At 45.2% G+C, this 11,546-nt stretch overlaps 1 protein-coding gene across 2 annotated transcripts in view; it reads right to left on the reverse strand.

Annotated features, from left to right (window-relative positions):
• PAQR5 (progestin and adipoQ receptor family member 5) overlaps positions 1 to 11,086 on the reverse strand; it is a 278,294-nt gene extending 267,208 nt beyond the window's left edge. Inside the window, exon 1 of one of the 2 annotated variants that reach the window (XM_086957946.1) lies at positions 10,952 to 11,086. The gene's annotated coding sequence lies outside the window, so the exon portion shown is untranslated. The remainder of the gene's footprint in view (positions 1 to 10,951) is intronic. The other variant, XM_086957949.1, reaches the window with a different exon arrangement.
• Positions 11,087 to 11,546: the final 460 nt, after the last annotated feature.

Raw genomic sequence — 11,546 nt, forward strand, 5'->3', positions numbered from 1 at the left:
GAATAAAGAATGGGCGATGGTGTTAGCTGGAGCACTGAATGTCCCGCGCAACCCCCGCTTCAAAATCATCCAATACTATATTGTGCATCGCGCGTACTTATCCCCAGATAAAATAAACCGCTATTTTGGCCTTGACACAAAGGCATGCCCCAGGTGCGGACTAGTAGATGCGGATTTTTTGCATATGCTCTGGTCGTGCCCTCTTCTACACGACTACTGGAAGGCAGTATCGACCTCTATAGCGGCAGGAACAGGGAGAAGTTTACCGCACACATGGGAGGCTTGTCTATTGGGCCTGTATAAGCGGACGAAGCAGACGAAAGTCCCGGCTAGATTTTGGGACCTTGGTTTAATAACAGCGAAAAGACTTATTACCAAGCGCTGGAAGAACGGCGAACCTCCCCAGGCAATATACTGGCATAACTCTTTTGACAATTGGGCAAAGGCGGAGAGTGTAGCCTTACACAGGGAAGAAACAGTGGGGCTCCGCATGTATCCCATAGCCCAGGCCTGGGATGACACCGTGGTAGCTTTTCACCAAGCGTGTCTACAGGGAGGTATTATTTAGATACTCTCCCCTTTGAGCGACACTCCGACTCTCCCCCTCCCCCTCTGCCTACATGCTTCTCTCCCCTTCCTCTTCTGGGTCGGGACCTTTGCTGAAACCCCCCCCCCCTTTTACAACCATTACACACCACAACGGATGACTCCCATTGACGACGAAGCAGCACATATACCCGCCCTTGCCCGTACCCCATCCCATTTGCTTTGATTTTATTCAGTTTTCAGTCCCAAGTTCTTATTCAATGTTTATCATTATGAGCAAAAGGTATTGAATATTGATAGATTTGCAGATCTCTTTGGGCTTTGCTCAGTAACCGCAAAGGTGACCTTGAGTGCGCAGACACGGCCCCAGGGATGAGCGCGTTTCTTTTGGGAACAGAACAGGAGGCACACCCTAGAATTGGGGGACATTGACGAATGATACACATGACCTCACACGCCAAAACACTCAGACTGTTCTGTCTTCCCCTTTCACAACACTCCTTTCAACTGGGATGTCACCTACTGACCGAGATGTACCAGACCTGGTCTGCTGGAAGTACCCTTATCAGTCTTCCGGCGTGTCCAATTCCTCTTGATCTGTCAGTTTATCGACACAGGTGGCCCAACCTAGACTTTTGCTTTGCAGGACATGAGTGGAAGGATCTGTTATCCTAGCGAACTGTTGTCGTTGATGTGCATTCTTGTGCAGCTATGTCCAACATTCTTGTCATGTTATTCTTTTTCCTTTTTTATTATCATGTATGGAAAACAGATATGGTATGACACGTTTCTCCTGTAATACCGCTGTGTTATTTTTCTTTCATGTACTCTCATACAAAAAATGCAATAAAAGATATTCAAACAAAAAAAAATAACCCTGCCCTATCTGGCACTTTCTGACCTTGACAGTCAGGCCTGCCTATTGCAGAGCCTAAATGACTTCCTGGAGGTGAAACAAGTGGTCCTCCCAGCTATTGCTGTATACAGTTCTAACATCTTAGTAAGCTGCACTCTATATATTGGGTACACAACTGTGTAAGCCCAGGTGCAAGGGAGAACAAGGAGGCAAACTCTGCTGTTCTGAGGTCAGGGTAGGCGAGGGGTTAACACCTTCCATTAACCCTTCTTTTTCCTTAGGTGATACAAGGTTAGGGAGAGTTTCACTCTCCTCCTACACTCCATCATCCGTCAATAGCAGCATGCTGACCTCAGACCTCTTGTAGTGGGGGTTTGAGGCGATTCACATGGAGTACCTTTAAGAGATTTCTGGGAGTCTTGAGGTCTATCAGGTAATTGGCCTCTCCCTTACTCTCCTTTATCGCTGTGTCCAATGGTCTTGGAGGGCCCTGGACTCAACTGGCTCCATCACCCACAGTTTGTGGCCAAGTTGAACCTTCACCAGATTGGCCTTCTGGTCATAATAGAGTTTCATGACCTCCTGGCTAGCCTCTAAATTTTCAGAAGCCTTTTTCCATAACTTTTGCATCTGGTACTGAAGACCAGCATGTAGATAACCTGGAGGTGGGGGGTGTTCTTGGGAGCTAGCTCAAACCCCTCGTTAACCAGACTGAGAGGTCTCCTAACACAGTGTCCATGGAGGAGTTCAAACTGGCTGAACCCAACTACCCTCTGTGGCACCTCCTTATTGGCAAAGAGTAGGTATTGTAAGAGAATATCCCACTTCTGCCTCATGGGCTTGGGCAGGCCCATAAGTATGCCCTTTGGGGTTTTGATAAATCAGTAAACAAGCCCATTGGTTTGGGGATGGTAAAGTTACCCTACACATCTTCCCACATAGACTTCAAGTATGCTGACATGAAGTCGGTGCCCCTGTCGAACACTGCTTCTTTGGAGAGCCCCACCCAGGAGAAAATTCACATTAGGGCCCTAGCACCTGAAGGTACAGTCTTCAGAGACATAGCCTCAGGAAACCCCCTTCCCTTATCATGGTCAGATCATTTTGCCGTTCCCCTTGACTTCTCTTTCTCCCCTCCTGCCGACACTCAGCCTGATTACACCAAGTGGGTATTGAGGAGGAACTTTAGGGAAATTTACAACGATTCCCTTACCCCCTTTCTATCCACTTTTAAAACCCGGCCTTCTGAGGATGCTCACACTGCGGCTTTTCATCTTTCTAACACTATAGCGGAGGCTGTCGATTTGCTCGCGCCAGCCCAGCAACGCTATTCTGCCAGGAAACGGCCTTCGGCCCCCTGGTTCTCGGAATCCCTTAGGATTCTCAGACAAGGATGCAGGAGGCAGGAAAGGCTCTGGAGGGCACACTTGGACCCCCTATAGAAGAATAAACATAAAATCCTTCTCAAAGGCTGTAAAGCCTCGGTTCTGACTGAAAAACAGGAGTACTATTCCAAACTAACGTCCTCTCTTAAGTCACCCAGGGATCTGTTTAAGATAGTTGACAATCTTTCTCTTATTCAGACACCTGATCCTATTACAGCCTCCCAGGATCTTTGTGATCAGATCTCCACTTTCTTCCATGTGAAGATCTTGGATATCTTCACAGACCTGGAAGCCCTCAACTCTAGTTCCCCTCCTCCCACTCCCTCAATCCCTATATCGGAAATCCAACCACCGGCCCCTTCCCATTCCCTCCTTCAGTTTCCCCCTATCACTCTGGAACATCTTAGCACGCTGCTGGACAAGCTTAAGTCCGGGTCACCGCTCGACCCCTGTCCTTTAAGAGTTCTTAAAGATTGCAGACAGACCATTCTGCCCCCTTTGATGGATATTATGAATCTGGCCATTTCAGATGGGGAGTACCCCCTGTCTTGGAAACTGGCCATTTTCAAGCCCTTACTAAAAAAATCCACTCTAGATCCTGGGATATTAAAGAACTTTCGTCCGATCTCCCTTCTTCCCGCCCCTGCTAAACTCCTGGAGACCTATCTTAACTCTCATTTGAGTGCTTTCCTTGACAGCACCAATGCTTTAGATCCCTCACAACATGGCTTCCGTAGGATTCACAGCACTGAGTCGGCGCTCACAGTGGTTGTCGATAGTATTCGGTCCAAGGTCGACACCGGCCAGACCACTCTGCTGGTATTATTAGACCTCACGGCGGCCTTCGACACCCTGTCCCCTACCATTCTGGCCAACCGACTCAGTGAGCTGGGAGTTAAGGGCCCTGCACTTAGCCTTTATCATCTTTCCTTGACCAATGGAAACAGAGGGTTAAGCTGGACGAGTTTTTGTCACCCATCAAGCCTGTGAAGTGTGGGGTACCTCAGGGCTCCTCTTTGAGCCCGACGCTTTTTAACGTCTATGTGGCCCCACTCGCCAGGCTCATAAGATCTTTTGGGATGGAAGCTCTTTTCTACGCCGACGACATGCAGATTATGGTCTCTATCTCTCAATTTGTGACCATAACTGCCCATAACTTTAAAAACTGTATGGAGGCGGTCGCCGGATGGATGATCAAGAACTTCCTTAAGTTGAATGGGGAGAAGACGGAGGTCCTCATCTTTGGGGGCAAGAGTGAGATTTGGTCAATGGACTGGTGGCCTGCTGTTCTTGGTACCTGCCCCCTGCCGTCCCTTTTTGCTCGCAATCTTGGGGTCATCCTGGATACCACTCTCTCGCTTGACAAGCAGGTCAGTAGGACTGTGTCCACCTGCTGCAATGCTCTGAGAATCCTCCGGAAAATTATTCATTATCTCTCCCCCGATGCACGCAAACATGTTGTAGTTGCGCTTATTGCATCTAGGCTAGACTATTGCAATGCGCTGTACTTGGGCATTAGCAATGGTCTGGTCCAGCGCCTTCAGACGGTACAGAATGCGGCTGCCCGGTTTGTTGTGGGGGCTCCTAAACGCTCCTCTGGCACGGCTATCAGAATGAACCTGCATTGGTTTCCATGCAGGCGAGGATACATTTTAAGGCTCTTTGCCTTACACATCGTGCCCCTAATGAGTCTGGGCCTGAAGCCATTCATGCTCTTGTGGCCTATTACAACCCCGGTAGAGCACTTCGCTCTTCCAGTAAAAATCTGCTGGCTGTTCCCCGAATATCTAAAGCTAGATGGGGGGGAAGGGCCTTTCGTTTTCTCGCACCCAGACTCTGGAATACACTACCTAGTGAGCTTAAGGAGATCTCTTCCCATACCCTGTTCTGTAAAGCCCTTAAGACTTGGCTATTTCAGAAAGCATAGCTGTAACTTCTCCTCTGACGACTCTTGAGTTTTGAGCTTTCTTTTTACCATCCTCCAGCGCCTTGATGCCTACGGGTTAAGTTGCGCTCTACAAGTCCCTATTAATAATAATAATAATAATAATAATAACCTAGTTGCTTGATCCACCAAAACCAGGATGAACCTGTTGCCCAAGGCAGTTTTGGGGTCCAAGGGTCCAACAATGTCAACGACCATCCTTTCAAAGGGGGTGCCAATAATAGGTAAGCAATTCAGGAGAGCCTTAAGCTTTTCCCCTGTTTTCCCACTGGCCTGACAGATGGGACATGTTCTAGAGAATAAATCTGAGAATGTCTTCATCTGAGGCCAATGGAAGTGGTAGACAAGCCTGGGAATACGTCTTGTCTTGCATCAAATGTTCTGCCAAGGGAGTATCATGAGCCAGACCTAGTAAGAAGGCCCTAAAGCTGTGGGGGACCACCAACACACATGTTCCCAAATGTACAGGTGCCTTAGGCTCACTATACAAGAGGTAATTCTCCCAATAGATAAGGTGATCTCCAGAGGTATCAGCCGTTGCATGAGCTACAGCTTGCCGCCTTGTGACCTCTAGAGTTGGGCACTCTGTTTTTGCCTTATAGAATCCCTCCCGGGTGGGCCCATCCAGCAAGCTCAGGCACATCTCTCAGGGCAGCAATGTCCTCTACAGTAGGTTCTTGGGTGGCTGCCTCCAGCGCCCCATCATGCTGTTCCTTGAGGGTTCTGGGGGCTGGCAGGGTCCAGATGCGGTTCAAGATGGTTGGCGACTTTTCTGTCTCTGAGGTTCGGATCAGGAGGCCAGCCAACTAGCGCTTAGAGTCACTCTGGTAGTCCTGAGCTCAAGGAGAAGTGCAAGGCACAGCAGCAGGGCAGACCTCTGTGGGCTCAGGGTAGCCTTCCGGCAGCAGAGCAGCAAAGCAATCTTTGAAGTACACAGCATGCTACAGGAGCAGGCAGTCCTCTGAGAGTCCTTCTGTAGGTCCAGAAAGTGATCTGAAGAGTGGGTATGAGGGTCCTATTGTTATATCTGGTGCCTTCTTTGAAGTAGGAGAAGTTTTTAGAAGTTCCCCTTTCAAAGTGCTTTGAATTTCCTGCCTTTCTGTCCTGGCACCAGCCTGGCTACATGCCCAATGGACTATTATGAACTTTGTGTGAAAGCAGGGCATACCCTATTGACTTGCAAGTGGGGCTGTACCCAGCTCGGCCCACCCCCAAGTGCCAGAGATAGCCTATCCAGGCACAACTAATTCCTCCATTGTGTGGCTGCCTGGAGAAATAAGTATCCAAAAAAGAGAAACGAGGGGAGAATGAAGGTCCAGCATACACGCCCTAAGAAACAGGTGCATTCAGTTCATAAAGACAAGGAAAGGGGAGGTCTAAGGTGCCTGATGTATCAAGCCAGGGTGTCTGATCCATCAGGAGCAAGAGCCCTCAAATACCCAAAGCAGTGTCATGCTTCATCAACATGCAGCTCTTAGTTGGGCCAGTGCTGTAATGCCCAATGGGGCCTGCAGGGGGGCTCTTTGTCAGAGTTCTTTAATGCTGCTGAAGTGATGTATGAAGTGCAGTGTGAAGGGGCTGTTAGTGAGTAGACTGGTGTGTAGTGAATCTAAAATTAACTAGAGGTAATCCAGAGAATTAATTTTAATATTTGAATCACTCTGTTATGATAAAAACCGGAGGTGGTGAAATGTGGCTATAATGATCCACATTGGCTCTAAAATAAAGTGAAGGTCAACATGTTTCTTGCCATTAATGTGTGAATAATGATCGCTGCAATTCTTCAGGACCATAAAAATATGAAAACTAGACTTCTCAAAGGTAGGCCGCTCAAAATTACAGGAGTTCTCTAAAGCAATACCTTACCCCAGCTGTAATTCTATATAGTGTATCTTTAGACAAACAGTGTATGAAGTGACATGGAGGGAACAAAAGAAGAAATAGCATCAAGCAGCAGCTTTGAATCAATGTATATACGCTCGCATGCAGTGCACAAACAGATAACCATGCTGAGGATATTGCCTCTTGAAGCTACATGTAAATAAATAGGGGCGTCAGACGGCGAGCCAAACAGGCGAAATCTCATGCTGATTCTCAAGCGTAACCTCCAAAATAATAGTGAAATAACAAGGATACACTGTTTTGATTTACAAATGTCCTTTATGGGAACAGGTTTGAGACTGGTGCTTCCAAAGTTGAGGAATATAAGATGTCTTACCGCCTTCACGGTGGGATGTGACCCCACAGTCTGTAGCAGAGTTGCGCTGAAAAACACATAAATAGATAAACAGACACACAAGCTAACATACAAAGTCCTTAGACAGGAGTCGGTTGCAGGAATGTCCAAGGTGAGCAGTGATGTAAAGACCTGGTGTATACTCACGGTTGGTTGCCAACGCTGTTAGTGTGTGACCTACCCCAGTCTCTGCTATCAATGGAGTAAAATGTATAACCGTTGCGTACACCAGAGCTGCCTGGCCCACAACACTAGACTGTCAATTGGTCTTCAGTAAGGCATATGTTCAGCACCATATTGGAACGGAGCGGACTTCTATGTTAAAGTGTTAGCTAGAATGATAAAAAGCCAAGGGGCGTGATACATTGCGTTAATAGCTCCTAATGCAATGAGCCAACAGATGTGGTTAAGGGTCACTAAGGTATCTTAAATAAGAGTATGAAATGTATAGGGATGCCCCTGAAGAGCCGTCTCACTTATAGTTGTGAGTAAGTTGCGAGATGGCTGCAACAATACTCCCCGAACTGCGCAAAAGCAGTGGCAAATCTGTCACTGATTTGTGTGAGTGATGTGGGTCCGATGTAATAAAGTAGGTGCTAGCTGTGTGAGACTACCACCTTGTCTGGGTCTTAATCAAGTGGGAGGCATTACCCCCATGTGCTAGTCCTGAGCCATGAAGAGTATTGACTCATCATAGAGTTTGGGTGATGATGCTAGCCCAAAGAGGAATGGGTAGCTCAGACTGAGGCGATGTTGAAAGGGATCATTATGATGTATGTAGTGTGAAAATTTTTGAAGTAAACTTACCTGGTGGTCGCGTCGCCAGCTGCCGCCTCTCCTCGTCGAAAGAAGCACCCACGCTCCCAGGGTCTCTAAGCCAATGACAACGCTGCAATGCAACATTGTGATTAGTTTCCCTAAGTTACCCTAAGCCAATCAAAACGCTGCATTGCCGTAGTTCTGCGCTTAGACGGGGACAAGGAGCCTCTGCATGTTCCCCACCAGGCTGTGTAATGCAGCCTGGTGGGGAACAAGCAAAGTATGCATGAATGTTTGGCCGGTCTTCTCACACCTAGGAACGGAAAAATTAACTGATAACGTTTCTTTGTTATCAGTTTATTTTTCCTCTGCACTGTTTGTAAAGCAGTGGGGCGACGCTCCTCCACCTTAGAGGAGGAACCGCGCCTGACTTTACCATAAGAAATCTGTAGGAGGGACTACTTTCTCAGTACAAGCCACCAAGCTCTGAAACACACTACCAGCCAACATTAGAAGCATCCAGGAGCCTATACACTAAAGAAGAAGACATTTAAAAACATTGGTATTTCCAAAACAACGACACCACCACACATCCCAGCTACTGAACCTGGAACAACACTCACACCCTCAAACTCAACCTTTAGCTTACAATCCACAGATTGGAAACAACCCAACCAGCAAACTACTTTAGATAACTAGGTAAGTTAAGGAGAGTTGACCTGTGCTTTGCCAGGCGATTTTGGTGCATTTTAAACCTGGGAATGTGTCACAATGCTATGCCATCCCCAGTGAGGCACAATGAGGAGAGATATCTTTATTTCTCCTTGTTACTTTCCCATTCAAAATGTGCTGAATTCCGCAGCACATGTAGGAAGAGGAATATACATCAAAGGATTGTTTTTGTGCAGGAAGTTGTCCTTTCCTGCAGATAAACAATCCAGCTTGTAATGCAGGCACCAGGCAGCACATAGTGCACCAGTGCTAGGAGACAGCAGAAATGTGCCATATCTTTGTAATTATGGCACATTTCTGCTTTCTGCCTCTCATGCAATGTAGTGCAGTAAGTTACCTTGCTGAGATGGGCGAAGTCAATCTGCCCCAACATTTCTGATTAGACAACCCAGTGCAATAACCAGTTAAGTCTGTGAAGTTCTTCAAAGCTGCCAGCAAACTGAAAATCCATAATCTGTGTGTCGGCGTCTCTCACACATCATCATCCATAACACTGCTACATGCCGCATCCCATAACACAATAACCGAACATCATTGGTCATCATGCACAACATGGAAATACATTTAAGATTGGTTTATAAAGCAAATACAACACACTTCTAACCACCCTATATGGTGTAGTTTGATGCCCATGTAGGTAAGAGCTTCAGTGCTTTCATAACTGCTGGTGTATGTTGCAATATCAGTACAGTTTATGTACAGATATTTTCATTTTTTGTGAATCAGAAACAAATTGACACCATACTCTATTTATTTTCACACTCCCTGTACACAAGGCCATTGGAAGTATGAGATTAAGGGCCATATGTATCATCATCACCATTTGCGATTTCTAAATAGCAATTTTTAAGGAATCGCTATTTAGAAATCGCAAAATGGTATGTATGTAGAAAATCGCAATTTTTTAGCGATTTCCAATTATTCCTTTGCGAATTCACAATTTGCGAATTCGCAAATAAGGAATAATTTCCCATTCATTTCTAATGGCCAGGAGGCCCATAGAAATTACTGTGAAATAATTCTCAATTTGCGAATTCGCAATTTGCTAATCGCAATTTGAGAATTATTTCAAGGGTGCAGGGGTGTCTCAAGGACACCCTGCTGCACCCCTGAAAATTACATGTGTGTGCATACGACGCACATACAAGCCCAATGGGCATGTATGTGCGTCATATGCCACCCTCACAAATGCACAATTGTGCATATTTACAAGAAATCGCAAATTACCACCAACTAAAAGTTGGTGGTAATTTGCGATTTCTAAACCTGAGTTTGCAATTTTGAAAAGCTTCATACATAGCATTTAAGGAATCGCAAAATTGCGATTCCTTAAATGCTTAAGCAAAATAAGGAATCGCAATTTTTTGCAATTCCTTATTTTGCAAATTTTTCATACATTTCAAAATCGGAAAAAAGGCCGTTTGCGATTCGCTAAGGCCGAAATTAACGAATCGCAAAAGGCTTGATACATATGGCCCAATGTGGCCAGGGAACTATGCGTTTCTGTGGCTGCTGTGTTTTCAGCATAATTATGAATTTTCTACATTTGCAACATAATCCATCATCTGCTGCACATTCTCCAGAGTTTAACAAAAAACACATTTTGTTTCCAGCTGAAACAGAACGAAATTTAGTAAAAATCATGCAAAATATATTGCAGTGCAGTGGAAGGTCCTTCGCAAAGGCTGAATTGCCACCTTTCAGTTACTTACAGCTGAATTTGGATGTCGTACCGGTACTAATGAAGTGAAACCTTTGCCCAGACAGTGCTAAAGTGTAAAAGATGACAATATAATGAAGTGACACTATTAAAAACTGAGTTGCATTAAGTAGGGTGAGCAGAATTTTAAATCCAAAAACCGGGACATTTAATGAAAAAAGAAGTAGGTCTACAGTTTTATTTCAAGCAAGCGCACAGAATGACAGCGCTTCTCAGCAGAGAATTACCGAACAGGTAACTTGAAAATACATATAATGCAATTTTTAAACCCAGAAGCGTGCCTGTTAATTAGATTGTTTTCTTGAAACAACTGCTAACTATCCCTGCTCTGCAAAACATAAAAAAAACACCTCCCACAGTTTTCAGTTGCCCCTCTCTAAAAACTGGGACAAGAGCTAAATTTCCTGAAATTTGCCCAGACAGCAGGTGAAAAACAGCGACCGTCAGGGTAAATGCGGGACGCCTGGTCACCCTAGCATTAAGGCGCATCATTTGTGCTTTCTTGCCACATAAATTAATCAACACTGCCACATAATTTAGGCCTCTGTTGATTTCAGTAGCCTGTTTGTGTACCACAGAGAGACTGTCATATAGTTCACTTTACAAAACCCTCTCACTTTACAAAGGAAGAAAAGTAAACAGCATTTTCATGTTAAAAGAATAGGAAGCAATTTTTCGGAAGACACAGCCTGAGATTTAAAATGTCTTGAAACACACAGCAAATGTAAGAAGATAAAAACAAAACTTAAAGGGATTTTTATTGCTAATTCACCTTATCAACTCCCACACCTCTATAGTGTGCCAGCTGCCTTGGCCGTTTGGGAGGGGGCAAAGATTATTATGGGCTGACCCGGCCCTCAAATGCAACCCATGGCTACAGCCCTGAAGCGACGTCCTGTGAAGTTCGACCTGAAAAACAAGTAAGACAAGTTGTAACCATTCCAGCGAGTCTCACAGCATCCTATAAACAGAGTATCAGGTGAGCACACCAATCCTCTACTACAAATGAAGCACTGAGTTTACAAGACACATTGTTGTTGATAACTCACAGATTAAATGCCACGTTGCCAATTAAAGTGTTTTTTTAACCTTATATTACACGCAAGGAGCTGGGGCTTGAAAGAACCTGTCGTCTTTGTACAATACGTGTTATTTTTTAAAACCCCTGCAATAAACGTAGAATAAGACTTAGAACAAATCATTGAGAGGAAAAATCAAGGAGACAATTTTCCAAGCCAAAGAGACAATTGATAATCCAAGTGTATGAACATTCAAAAGGGGTATGCATGCTAGTTGGGAGCATTAAGCGGTTTTTAGCATAATAACCAAACAAAGTATAAGAAAACATGTACATATTCATTAGTCAT

Source organism: Lissotriton vulgaris, chromosome 2_1, assembly GCF_964263255.1.
Source record: "Lissotriton vulgaris chromosome 2_1, aLisVul1.2, whole genome shotgun sequence".
Lineage (NCBI taxonomy): Eukaryota > Metazoa > Chordata > Amphibia > Caudata > Salamandridae > Lissotriton > Lissotriton vulgaris.